Source organism: Malaya genurostris, chromosome 3 (genome assembly GCF_030247185.1).
Source record: "Malaya genurostris strain Urasoe2022 chromosome 3, Malgen_1.1, whole genome shotgun sequence".
Classification (NCBI taxonomy): domain Eukaryota; kingdom Metazoa; phylum Arthropoda; class Insecta; order Diptera; family Culicidae; genus Malaya; species Malaya genurostris.
Window position 1 is genome coordinate 156,205,408 of NC_080572.1, and position 14,545 is coordinate 156,219,952.

General features: G+C 38.8%; 1 protein-coding gene across 3 annotated transcripts in view; it reads right to left on the reverse strand.

Annotated features, from left to right (window-relative positions):
• The window catches only part of LOC131436393 (putative 1-phosphatidylinositol 3-phosphate 5-kinase), a 366,150-nt gene that overhangs the window by 168,336 nt on the left and 183,269 nt on the right, over nt 1-14,545 (reverse strand). The window lies entirely within an intron of this gene.

Sequence of the window (14,545 nt, forward strand, 5' to 3'; positions counted from 1 at the left end):
AATTTTGAAATTACAGGGTTAGAAGTTTTCCAAATTTGAACCCTCATAGTAATTTTCGTCATAGCAACGATACTAAAAAAATTTCAAAGTTGGGCTCAAAACTATTTCAATTTATTCGTCATACTAATTCATGGACATACTAACTATTTTTGGTTATACTGGTCTTTGAATACCGTTTCTAGAAGTACCATATATATTAATTGAATTAACGATTAAGCATTCCATGAGATGTAGAAGCGAGTTGCTCTTTAAAGTTTTTGTCATTATTTATGGTACTTCTCGAACCGAACTGACTAGATTGTCTAGCCTGAATGTTCGTTATACCTAACTACATAGCCCTAAACTATTGTATCAGAGGTTATCCTGTCCGAACATGTCGATGCGGCGCACAGTGGTTTGAATCAATAAAAACGTGGACATAAATCAGTAGCTGCCAAACCGTTCTTTTAATGCATATAGTTGTTTTGAAGAAATTATTTACAAATATATACCGCGTATTTTGATCCTATCATTAATTGTTCATGGCCTACTTAGACAAAAAATGTAACCATAACTTTTTTTTCTGAAGAGATAGAATTTTTTTTTCTTCTGCAAAGTTTTAGAACTATTAAAAATAATTTACTTTGTCAAATATAACAAAAGTCTAGGTCGCACCGTTTCGGATATACAAAGCGTTTATATGGCAACCCCCTTAAAATCAGTTTTTTATTCATAAATTGTTTCGAGTTATTTTGTTATGCATACTTTGTTTGGAATAATTATAGAATTTATAAAATCGCATATTTTTGTTGAAGGTAGTGCATAGGTTTGTTCTTTCTTGGCAAAGTTATGCAACATTTTACCTTTCTTTTACCTAGGATAAAACCTTGCACCGAAGCGAAATATGCAACTTTATGCAGCTGATTTTTACAAAATTTGTAGGAAAAGATGTGCCCAATATCATAAAAAAAAATCTAAGTAGAACTCGGTGGAACTTTTTTTTAGGTCTTTTCAAAGTTAGTTTTAATTACTGAATTATGACAACCCCCTTAAAACTAGTTTTTTAGTCATAACTTGCTTCGAGTTATTTTTTTATGCATACTTCGTTTGGAATAATTGTAGAAAATATAAAATTTCATAATTTTGTAGAAGCTAATGCATAAGTTTATTATTTTCTGGAAAATTTAAGCATAATTTTACCTTTTTTACATTCATTCCGCGCGTGCGGGTCGTGATTGAAAAATTCACTGCTCCGAAAAACAATTTGCTCACTCTGAAACTTTGCCAAGATTGAGTTAAACCCCTAAGGTATCTTTTTTCAACAAAAACAAAAGAAATTAGGCCCAAGTTTGGATTTTTTTATTTGTTTATTAATTTTTAACTTTTTTCTTTCAATAAACTATAAAGGTTGCTTTATGGAATCACTTATTTGAAAACTTAGAAAAAACCGTACATTTCATGCCTTGGACGATTTTTTGTATCTTTGTTATATTTTACAGGCTGTTAAAAAAAGGCTTTGTGTGAAATACCCCATGGATTATTACTATACATGCTATGCACGTATGCAAATATATAAAAGATATTTCTATCCTATTTCCGACTACCAGTCTGGACGCGCGTCAACACTCATAAACAAGTTCATGCTTGCACACGCAACTTAAGCAAATTGTTGCGATTTTTATTTTGATAGTTTTTGACAATTGACAATATTAGAATAAATCTAAGTGGAACTAGATGCAATTTTAGGTCTTTTCAAATTTAGTTTTAATTATTGAAAATCCGAAAAATTATCAAAACTTCAACACATATTTAAAAAATGGAAAAATGTTTTCTAGACAAAATATGATAAAGTATTGTTAAAGTACAAACGTTTACGAAGAGATTCCATGTTTAAACATGTAAATAAATTTCAGAATTTTTAAGACGAGATGTTGATCGGGCGACGCTCACTGCAAAAGTGAGTTACAGAAATAGAAGGCGCGTGACGCCCTCTGTTTCTTAACTATTCATGGTTTCAGCATGGCCATAGTGAAGATGAGGCACACGAAGAGTACGCAAGATATTCTCATTGGAAAATAAATTGGATAAGGTACATGTTCTTCTATAAGTATTATAAAAGTTTGCTGCATTAAGTTGCATATTTCGCTTCGGCACAAGGTTTCCTAGGTAAAAAAGGTAAAATTATGCATAAATTTTCCAGAAAAGAAAAAACTTATGCATTAGCTTCTACAAAATTATGAAATTTTTATATTTTCTGCAATTATTCCAAACGAAGTATGCATAAAAAAATAACTCGAAACAAGTTATGACTAAAAAACAAGTTTTAAGGGGGTTGCCAAAATTCAGTAATTAAAACTAACTTTGAAAAGACATAAAAAAAAGTTCCACCGAGTTCCACTTAGATTTTTTTTTATGATATTGGGCACATCTTTTCCTACAAATTTGGTAAAAATCAGCTGCATAAAGTTGCATATTTCGCTTCGGTGCAAGGTTTTATCCTAGGTACAAAAAAGGTAAAATGTTGCATAACTTTGCCAGGAAAGAACAAACCTATGCACTACCTTCAACAAAAATATGCGATTTTATAAATTCTACAATTAATCCAAACAAAGTATGCATAACAAAATAACTCGAAACAATTTATGAATAAAAAACTGATTTTAAGGGGGTTGCCATAAAAACGCTTTGTATATCCGAAACGGTGCGACCTAGACTTTTGGTATATTTGACAAAGTAAATTATTTTTAATAGTTCTAAAACTTTGTAGAAGAAAAAGAATTTCTATCTCTTCAGAAAAAAAAGTTATGGTTACATTTTTTGTCAAAGTAGGCCATGAACAATTAATGATAGGATCAAAATACGCGGTATATATTTGTAAATAATTTCTTCAAAGCAACTATATGCATTAAAAGAACGGTTTGGCAGCTACTGATTTATGTCCACGTTTTTATTGATTCGAACCACTGTGCGGCGTGGTGGTTTCGGCTGATGCAATTACTAATCGTTCTTGGCTGATGCAACCACGATGGCCGGATGTCTGCTGCAATGTCAGCGGTTCGATAATTGGTAACAGGGTGGCAGACATCTCCACGCGTTGGATACACCGTCTTACTGCTGGCTGATTGTCTGTCTGCAACTTTGTCTATTGGAATTCGTATGATTAGTTTAAGCTTGGTGATGGGCACAGATATGAATTCTGATTCATTTACGTTCACTAGATGGAGTGGAAGAATAGCGGGTTTTGTTTTTCGTTTGAAACGCTTGCTGTTGAACTGCGTCCCTTTCAGTTTTATGGAACAATTTTCGAATGATACAAGATATGTTCCTGTCAGATTTCTTGATCCAAAACCACAATTGGGAACACTGTTCAATTAAGTATGTTGTGTTTTTTGAAAAATCCGTTTTTTGCAATTCATACTGTTTTCCGCATCAATATACAGTTCAAATTTCAAATGGTTATTGACTACAGTGATTTACGTTTATTCCTGCCGTGCTTAGTGCTACTTGTACAGCTGCTATCGCTTTGTGGTTTAAACAATAAGCTATCGTCTTGTTCGAGTTCTTCGCATACTTTGGCATCTACTTGGTGTATAGCCTAATCAAAGGCGCTTCCCAGGATGAACATAGAGAAAAATTGGGCTAAATGCAGTTAAGTTATTACCGGTATTGATTCAGTTGTTTGCCGTGGATACTGTGGATGCTTGTTTCACATGGCATGCTCGGGAGTCTAACGGGCTCTTTCGGGGTATTTTACATCGCATTACAAATGGATTTCTAGATGTGTGATGCTTGCGCTAGCTTGTTCCAGAACTCGCATCTCTGCTCTATCACGAAAGCTGCTGACGAGCAGTCGCCATTGGTATCACTCACGAAGGCAATAAACGGCTTACAGAGTGAGATAAAAGCGTTATCTAAACCAACTCCACGGACAGCCAATTCATTTATTCGGCCCTGGCCATCCTTGGACCATCGTGGACTTGATATCGAACAAAAAGCCTAGTGCCAATCGGGATCTAAACTTATAGGCGAAAACGTCGTTCATGTTCCAGTGTGCGAACAAAGGACTGATAAGTTTTGGCTTTATTTGTCCCGTATTCAACCTGAATACGTCACGAATAACGAGATTTCTGCAATGGTACGAGCCAATCTCGGACTAGCTCAGGACCCGGTTGTTGTTAAATTGGTTGCCGAAGGTGCTGACGTTAGCACCATGACTTTTGTCTCGTTCAAAGTCGGTCTTGATCGAGCGTTGAAGTCCGCTGCTTTAAATCCCGCAATGTGGCCACAAGGAATTCATTTTCGCGATTTTGAGGACAAATCTACTCAAAAATTTTGGATTCCTCTTGTAGTGGACCTGTCTTCTACGCCTGTATCGCCACAAGTGGACCCGTCTCCTACGCCTGCATCGCCACAAGTGGATGCTGCTCGACGATAACTTGATGTAACACACTGGGACACAGCGTTGTTCGATTAATGGAAGCTTCCGACGCCCCCGCCCCAGTCGTGCCGTCGCCACCAGCTTTCATCAGCCGTCCCGGTCCTGTGGGCGGTGCGGTAAAAGAGGTTTCCAAACTTTCCATTATGGCGTTCTCCGGTTCCAGTTCGATGTCTTCTACTCACCGGACACTGGGACGCATGGCAGTTGGTATTATGGAAGCCTCTAATCCCCTCGCCACAGTCGTGCCATCGCAGCCAGCGCTCGTCAGCCGTCCCGATCCAGTGTGCGAGAGCGGTGAAGAGGTCTTCCAACCCGTCGCCGCCGGCATGTATACTAGCAATTTGCACAATTCAACAATTGACTGCCTCCCTGCTACCAGCTCAAACTTACAGACTACCTGTTCTTCGAAACCTTTTACCAATTCAAATTTATTATCAGAACGCTGGTGGTATGAATTCATGCTTGGAGAATTACCGATTAGCTTGTTCGGATGAGTGTTTTGATATCATCGCATTAACGGAAACTGAGTGATAGCTCATCATTATTTCTCTGTGTGGTTTATCTTCCACCGGACCGGATAGGTGACCTGACGCTGGTCGATACCCATATCCAATCGATAGACGAAATTACTTCCGTTCATATGCAACCTGCTGATGATATCCTTATTATCGGTGATTTCAATTTTCCCGGCCTGAAATGGCTCCCCGCTTCCTGTATGTAGATCCGTTGCATTCATCCTTCCTCACTGGTATCACGAACTTGCTTGACCGATATAGTCTCAACCTGTTACGTTAAGTGAATCACGTTCAAAATGAGAATGGCAGAATTCTCGACCTCTGCTTCTCGAGCCAATCCGATTGTGCACCCAGAATTATCGCAGCACTCTTTCCTCTGGTGAAATTCGTTAGACACCACCTTCCGCTCCACATTGTACTCGAATCACATGGATCGTCGCACGATCGATATAATTCTCGCATCGTCAGCTATAATTTAAAAAAAAAACGACCACAATAGTACCATTGTTTTTCTTTTTTACTTGACCTGGAGTTAAATTCTCGACAACAAAGATGTTAATCTTGCGACTTAAACTTTTTCTAACGTTATGACGTACGAATCAATCGATCAATGCGTTCCTAAGCGAATTAGCCTGCCCTCCGAACAGGTTCATTGGCAAACCGCAGAGCTAATACGTTTGAAAAGCTTAGAAAGGACTGCATTGATCAAATATTCAAATGTCAAATCAAACAATGGTGGCTTAGTGCTTCGACAAAATTACATGCAAACAAACAAATTATATAAAGAGACAGCCGAGCGTTGCTACTCGAACTATTTGCGCAATGTGCAGAGAAGGCTACAGTACGTTCTCAAATCATTTTGGAAACATGTTAACGAGCTAAGAAAAGAGTCGGACCTATCCTCCACCATGTCTTACGAACAACAAACTGGTTCCTGCACGCAAGAGATAAGCGATATGTTTGTGAGAATATTTTCCAGCGTTTTTTCTAGAAAGACCTTAAGCCCCCTTCTCTTAGGCGGCTCCTAATGTTCCAATATTGAGCCAGTTTATGAATTTAATCAATATCGACACTGACGCTGTACTAACGGCAATCGTAAAAATTAAACCTTCACACTCTGCTGTACTCAACGGTATCCCGGCAGTTTTTTTCCATAAATACGTTTATTTTTTAAGGCAGTTTACATAAGTTTTCCTTCGCCGTAGCATCACTTTTACATAAAATTCTTATCCTAATATAATTCTAAAATAGTCACAACGATTTAAATTTATTAAAACATATCCCTCTTATCACTTAAATATCATCTTAGGTAATTCGTCATTATTTATGAAATCTACTTGGAAATATTATTTGAACCAAACGATTAACTTCTATAAATTACAAAATAAGCTGTTATTTTCAGACATTTTGTTGATAATTTCATAAACTTTTTCGAGTTTGTTTGTATCATTACATAATTTCTATTCGAATTTAGCTATTGGTAGAACTCATGGTCGCAGCTGGAATCAGAAGTCTTAAAAGGGTCCTTTATTAAATTGAAACTCCAATTTTCTTTATGAAATGATAAAGAAGTTTCATGTATGGCAGGTTACGACAAGCAAGAATGTCTTGAACTGGGACATTGGGTACCATGATTTATTAGTTGAGATCTGACATCACGATACTCCACGCATGTTTAAACGACATGATCACTATCTCGATAACCTGCACCACAAGCACAATGATTAGTCTCGGAGAGCCCAATTCGAAGGAGATATGCGTCTAATGTGTAGTGATTGGACATGAGTCTGGACATCACACGAATGAAATCACTACTCACATCCAGTCCCTTGAACCATGCCTTTGTAGTTATTTTAGGAATAATTGAGTGCATCCACCGACCCAGATCATCTCTATCCCAAGAAGCTTGCCAACTGGCAAGTGTTCTTTGGCGAGTCGCGTTATAGAATTCGTTGAAAGCAATTTGTCTCTCATAAATGTCACCTTCGATTGCACCACATTTGGCAAAACTATCAGCTCTTTCATTGCCTGGAATGGAACAATGAGCCGGGACCCAAACTATTGTGATTTGATAATTATTGTTCAATATGTCGTTCAGGCCCTGTTTTATTTTGCCCAAGAAAAACAGTTCATTTTTGCCAGCAGCGTTTTAGCGAATGGCTTCATTTGCACTCAGACTATCTGTGATCAAAAAATAATGGTTTGGAGATAATGTGACGATTACACTCAAGCTATAATGAACTGCTGCTAACTCTGCTATATAAACAGATGCAGGTTCGTAAAGCCTGAATGAGGCCGAAACATTATTGTTGAACATACCAAACCCTGTCGCTTCTTCAATTCGCGATCCTACTGCGTAAAATATTTTCTCAGAGTCAATATGCCTGAACTTACTTGAAAATATTTTTTGGATTTCCGTCGAGCGTAGATGATCCGGGATTCCACGCATTTCGCGCTGCATAGATATATCGAAAAATAAAGTTGAGTCAGGGGCATTCAGGATGCTAACACGGATGGGAATATATCTTGATGGGTTGATTTCCTGTGACATGTGGTTAAAATATACTGTCATGAATTTTGTTTGAGATCGAAGCTCGACTATTCGTTCGAAATTATTAATTACCATGGGATTCAGCACCTCACAGGCGTGATAAAAGCTCCCAAAATCGATCTTTTAATGGAAGAACTCCCGCCAGAACTTCAAGACTCATTGTATGTGTCGAATGCATGCAGCCTAAGGAAATTCGCAAACAACGGTACTGAATTCGCTCCAGTTTGATAATATGAGAGTTTGCAGCGGAATGAAAACAAACGCATCAATATTCCATCACTGAAAGTATCGTTGTCTGATACAATTTTATTAGATCTTGCGGATGAGCACCCCACCAAGATCCGGTTATTGTTCGAAGAAAATTTACTCTCCCCACGTGCATTTGGAATCGAACCACACCCTGAGGTATTTAAAAGTTGAAACCTGCGCGGTCATTCTTTTCATCATATGGAGCTGAAGCTGCGCGGGATCGTGCTTTCTTGAAAAGATAACCATTTCTGTTTTCTCCGCAGAGAATTCGATACCCAGATGAACAGCCCAAACGGACAAGTTGTCTAAGGTATCTTGCAATGGTTTTTGCAATTCAACAGCTTTGGGTCCAGTAACTGAAACCACGCCATCATCTGCCAATTGTCATAGTGTGCAGGGGGTTACTAGACAGCTGTCAATTTCATTCACGTAAAAATTATAGGGGAGCGGACTGAGACATGAGCCTTGCGGGAGATCCATGTAGCTAATTCTGAATGATGCTAAGTCGCCATATGAAAAGTGCATGTGCTTATCTGACAAAAGGTTGTACAAATAATTATTTATAACCGCTGGAAGTCCATGTTGGTGGAGCTTGTCTGAAAGAACATCAATGGAAACTGAATCAAATGCTCCTTTTATGTCTAAAAATACAGATGCCATTTGTTGTTTTTGAGCGAAGGCAATTTAGATGTCAGACGGAAGTAATACAAGGAAATCATTCGTCCCTTTATTTCTACGGAAACCAAACTGAGTATCTGACAACAAGCCGTTCGTCTCGACCCAAGTGTCGAGACGTCGAAGAATAATTTTTTCGAGCAATTTTCTGATGCAGGACAACATTGCAATGGGTCTATATGAGTTGTGATTGGAAGCTGGTTTATCCGGCTTTTGAATGGCGATAACTTTCACTTGCCTCCAGTCAGGTGGAACAATGTTTTTCTCAAGAAACTTGTTGAACAATTGAAACAAACGTCTTTTTGCGAGGTCGGGCAGATTCTTCACCAAGTTGAATTTAATTCTGTCCAACCCAGGAGCGATATTGTTACAAAACAAGAGTGCTACAGAAAACTCCATCATTGAAAAGTGGCCAATAATAAAACCATTATTTGGAGGAGATTCCCGAATAATGCTCTGCTAGGAACAGAATCTGGGCAAACTTTCCTAGCAAAGTCAAATATCCATCGGTTCGAGTATTCCTCACTCTCATTGCCCACGTTACGATTCCTCATTCGTCTGGCCGTGTTCCAAAGAGTGCTAATTGAGGTTTCTCTTGACAAACTTTCAACAAAATGTCTCCAGTAGCTACATTTTTTGGCTCGAAGTATGCTCTTGTACTTGGTTTCCAAAACCATATTTTTTTCAAAATTCTGAGGAGTTCCTCCTTCCTGTTTTAGAAACGTCTTGCAAGCATTTTGTTTTGCGAGTTTAGCCTCTGAGCACTCATTGTCCCACCAGGGGTTGGGAGTCCTTTTGTTAGTCGTTGGCCCAGGAAAGCGTTTAGTTTGGGATTGTTCTGCGGCTTCCAGAATCGAACAAACCAGGAAGTCATATTCTTCAAGTGGAGGGAGCTCTTCCATTGAATTCAAAAAAATAGAGATACTACTTTGGTTTTTAATCCAGTCGATATTTTTTGTGAAATCATATGGAATACTAACTGAAGTAGCAATGCAATTGCTACTGCTAATTGAGATGATGATTGGTAAATGATATACTCTGTAAATCAGGCAATATTTTCCAGGTGCAATCTAGTCGAATTGATGTTGAGCAAAGAGATAGACCTAATGCACTTGGACGTGCAGGAGGTCTTGGAATCCGTGTCATGCTACCCATTTTTAAAACTGTCATGTTAAAATTGTCACAAATGTTTTGTATTAAAGATGATCTGTTATCATTGTAAACGGAACCCTACATAATACCGTGCGAATTGAAATCCCCCAGAATCCATCGTGGAGCAGGAAGGGCTTCAACCATTTCATTAAGCTGTCGCTGTCCAACTTGTGCTTTTGGAGGAATATAAACCGAAGATATACAAATATCTTTTTCTTTAATGTTTATTTGGCAAGCAACAACTTCTATACTAGATGTTGAAGGGATGTTTAATCTTTAAAAGGAATAGCATTTCTTAATTCCCAAAAGCACTCCACCATACGGAGGGTCTAATGTCCGAAACGTATAATGTTAAAATAATTAAAATTTAAAGCTATGTTTGAAGTAAGCCATGTTTCGCACACAGCAAATACATCACATTTTTGACTATGCAATAAGATTTTAAATGAATCAAGTTTTGGCATGATGCTTCGACAATTCCACTGCAGAACAGTGATTGTATCATTTGCGGCGGGTGATAAATTATCCATGCTTCAAATGGGTTCTAGCTATTGGAAGGAATGCCGTTATAAGGGTCTTTAAGGGTTCAGATATATTGAATGTTTAGAAAATCCATTCTACTATTTCCGAAAACTTCAGTAATCCTGTTGGTAGCTGTGAAATGGAGCCCACTGGATTATTATCTTTTTCTGTGCTAGATCCTGGATTGATTTGTGAATTTAACAAACCAGGAGGCACAGTCGTTGGTTGGGACTGTTTTTGTTTAACACGGGGATCTTTTTTTGAACATGAAATTTTAGGTGTCTTTTTTGGTAATTTGGAGGAGGACTTCTTTCTATTAACTGACCCCGAATTACCTTCACTATTTTCCTCAGAGTCAGAGTCCTCTGGTTCCTCTAGATTTGAAAGCCCGTTTTCGGTTTCCAAAGGGGGGGCATCAATGACCGTTCTAAGCATTTCTGCGTATGTGCGCTTACACCATGCTTCTAAAGAAAGCTTATTTTGGTCTTTGTGCACTTTAAATGCAGCGCATACTGAAATATCATCATGAGGGCTATCCCCACAATAAATACATTTTTCAATTTCCTTGTTGCAATCATTATCTTTATGAGGCCCTTCACACTTAATAAATTTTGGTTTGTTACTACAGTAAGTAGCTGTGAGGCCGAATTTTTTGCAGTTCGTACAATTCATTACATGAGGAACAAAAAGCCGAACATGGAGGCGAATTTTATCGACATAGACATGGGACGGCATCGCAGACCCCGCAAATGTCACACGAAACGAGTCTGATGGGCGATAAACCTTTTTTTCTTGCTTCATGAACTACTGAGTACAGTTGTTTGCACTCCAGTATTTTCACACCCTCAAGCATAGAGTTCTTTAAACGACCAACACCATGCTTGAGTAAATCATCTACCGAAAGACTCGCTTCGGTAACAACACCGTCAATTTCGACATCTTTGGAGGGTATGTAAACTTTATACTCTCTAGTGAAACGTTCCAAAGAGACAATATCATTCTCGTGTTTCAAAGTATTTACTACAACACGAATTTTATCGTTATTCACTTTTATGATGTCTTTGATTGAAGAGAATCGTCAATCGAAATGTCAAATCTTTGGAAATTTGTAAAAGGTTTAATGGCTTTGATTTACGTCTAAAAACGACTATCCAAGGCCCAGAAGACCTCTCCTGATACTTTTTCATTCGTGGGGGTATAGGATTCATGCTAGGATTTTGAATTAAATTTACGTCCATGGATTCATCCATTACATTAAAATTTTGAATTAAACTTTAAAATAAAATATAAAAAAAGTACGGGTGTGTAAAGTCAGAAACATAACTGGATGTCGTGAATACGAATATGACACGCTTTATTTATGCTTCCGAATTCGAATTAATAGTTGATCGATTGTTTGAATTGTGCAATTTTCCCCTCTTTCATTACTAGAAATTTAAACGATGCGCCTAGACTAAATTACAAATTAGTTGCATTAAACATTCTGAAACGCAATTAAATATTATGAAATAAGCAGTCTAGTTCTTTATAATAAAAAAATGGTGGCTCTGAAAAGAACTTTTTATGAAACCGTTCGTGATGAAGAGTGACGAGTTGAGCTAGTTCAGCACGCAGACTCTGAATTCTAAACCCATATTCCAGAACTAAGCTCTGAAACTTGAAGACGATTTTTCGCCATGACTACCAGAATGGGTTGTATAGAGTACAGTAAAGTAAATTTCCGCATAATTCTTTAGGATTATTATAGTGGTTCTAAAAAGAACCGAATAGAAGAAGTTTGGAATGAAGAACTGGATCCTGAGTTCATGAACTAAATTTAGAACCAATAACAGACTCAGAATCCAGTTTCAATTCTAGAACTGCAATTTCGAAACTCAAATTAGTTCCGGAATACAGTTCCAGAATCCAGTTTTCAGCACGCAGGCTCTAAATTCTAAACCTCGTTACGACTACTGAAAAGCAAATGAGAGTTGCGACCTGAGCGTTTGAGGTTTTAACCACGCAGAAGGTTGTCTCTCCGTCGCTGCTGGTTGATGGTTTAACTCTCGCGATGGCAGTCTGCTCGCCTTGACGGCCAGCAAGCGAATGACAGTTAATACCTGAGCGTTTGAGGTTTTAACCAGGCAGAAGGTGCTCTCTCCGTCGCTGCTGGTTTAACTCTCGCGATGGTAGTCTGCTTGCCTTGATGGCCAGCAAGCGAATAAGAGTTGCTACCTGAGCGTTTGAGGTTTTAACCACGCAGAAGGTGCTCTCTCCGTCGCTGCTGGTTGATGGTTTATCTCTCGCGATGGCTGTCTTCTCGTCTTGATGGCCAGCAAACGAATGAGAGTTGCTACCTGAGCGTTTGAGGTTTTAGCTACGCAGAAGGTGCACTCTCCGTCGCTGCTGTTGATGGTTTAACTCTCGCGATGGCAGTCTTCTCGCCTTGATGGCCAATGAGCAAGCGAATGAGAGTTGCTACCTGAGCGTTTGAGGTTTTAACCACGCAGAAGGTGCACTTTCCGTCGCTGCTGGTTGAAGGTTTAACTCCCACGACGTCTGCTACCATCGAACGCACGAAGAGAAATGATCGATTTTCACCACGTTTCCCATTTTATACGCATTCAGTTCAGATATGTGCCTGACTTCCTCAAAATCGTCGTCCTTGCGCGAAAAACCCAAGCGAAAGTAAAGAGTTTTCCGCATTATTTTAAAATTTTCAGAAAATTTATTTTTTTAGTTGTTTGTGGTTATCTCACACTGTTCAAAATATTATCCTAAATTCCTGATCATATTTTTGATGAAATGGTGAAAGATTTGCTATCATTAATACAAGTCGAGATATTCACGATTACGTTCTGCCCATTCTTCCATATGGCTAATTTTGAAAAGGCACCCCATAGTAAAGTAAGTCGTCAAAATGAAACCAACACTACACAGTACTCAATCAAAAGGAAAAAAACTTCTACCTTGAAATTGTTGTCTATCTCTGTTGCACTGCGGTGTTGATCCTCGTTGCTCTAGATGTTCTTGTATCTGGACGTTGATACAACGCTGAAGCTCACTGTAGCGATAGAATACGATGTGATGTGATGCTACTGCTACCTGACATCCAGCACCACACGATTTCCGATTGTTTTTTATCTTCACCAGCTGTAACCAGCGGCAGGCCATCGAGTTGTTTTGTCTCCTTCTTCCTTGTGCTCCGCACCGATATGCTTCTGCACCTTAGTGCCTTCGCACCGGTATCCCTTTGCACTGTCCTTCTTCGATGTGCCTTTGCACTCTCCTGCTTAGCACTTGTGGCTATATATTGTGGCCTGGGTAGAGCATTGTTGTTTCCTTCACCAGCTTGGCCCAGCACTGGGGCTCTCTTATGCAGCACGACTATACGTTTTAACGGCTGCTGCCAACAAGCCTCTACCAGCAGTTCAACCGTTGTCGTAATTAACGCGTGTAAACCAACCGACGTTATTAAACTGTACGCTTCTATACACAACCTTCTCGATTGAACGACTATTACGGAATGATATCCCGACAGTTGTCTTGAAGAGATGTTCACTCATAGGCAAGACCCTTTGCAGTTTGATTATGGCCTCCATGATGCAGCGATTGAAAGAGTCACTTGTGTCAAGGATCTTGGAGTTTATCTGGACGAACAAATGAATTACAAGCAGCATATTGGTTACACAGTAACAAAGGCTTCTCGTTGTTTGGGACAGGCTTCCCAAATGTACCGCCGCGCGACATTATTATTGAGGCTGTCATGCTACTCTTTCCATGACAGCCTTGTGATAGGTTTCATCACGACAGCCCTTAGACAAATAGTTCTGTACCAACGTTGCCGTCATTCACTTCGTTCGACAGTTCATTCCATATCAAGACATTTTGTCGTGATCCACGACAGCCGAAGAAGCATGAAGTTCTCGCTATTGCGACAGTAAACCTCGGGTATCAGTCACTGCGTTGTTTCTGTCGAGAGCAAAATATTACTCTCCCTTGACCAGGTCTGCGACAGTAACCGGTGCTGTCGAATATATTTCTCTAGGTTTGATATGACGATTCGAGGCAAGCATGTGGGTTTTTAGTTTTGCCTTTGGTGATTGCTTTGCGCAGGGGTTGATCATTGCGCATAGCGTTGTTAGGGCATTGATAACAATATAATTGATAATTCATAATATACGAAACTACTAATACAAAACGGATTGAAGAACGAACTTTGGTTTTAATAGTTATTTTTTATATTTTGATCGATCTTCTTTGAATCGATCGATCAATGAATCAAATTCAATAGAAAGAAAAGTTTGTGTTCAAGAAATTATATTCATAATTATTTCAACAGCTAAGAAAGTCGACTTGTAAGTCTACGGGATTTTTGCATGGCCAGTGCTGCAATACTACGGACACTAAGAATCCTTTCACGTCAGGACTGAAACATACAAAACCTGGTTCGTTAAGTTCGTTATACATTGAACCACCAATCGA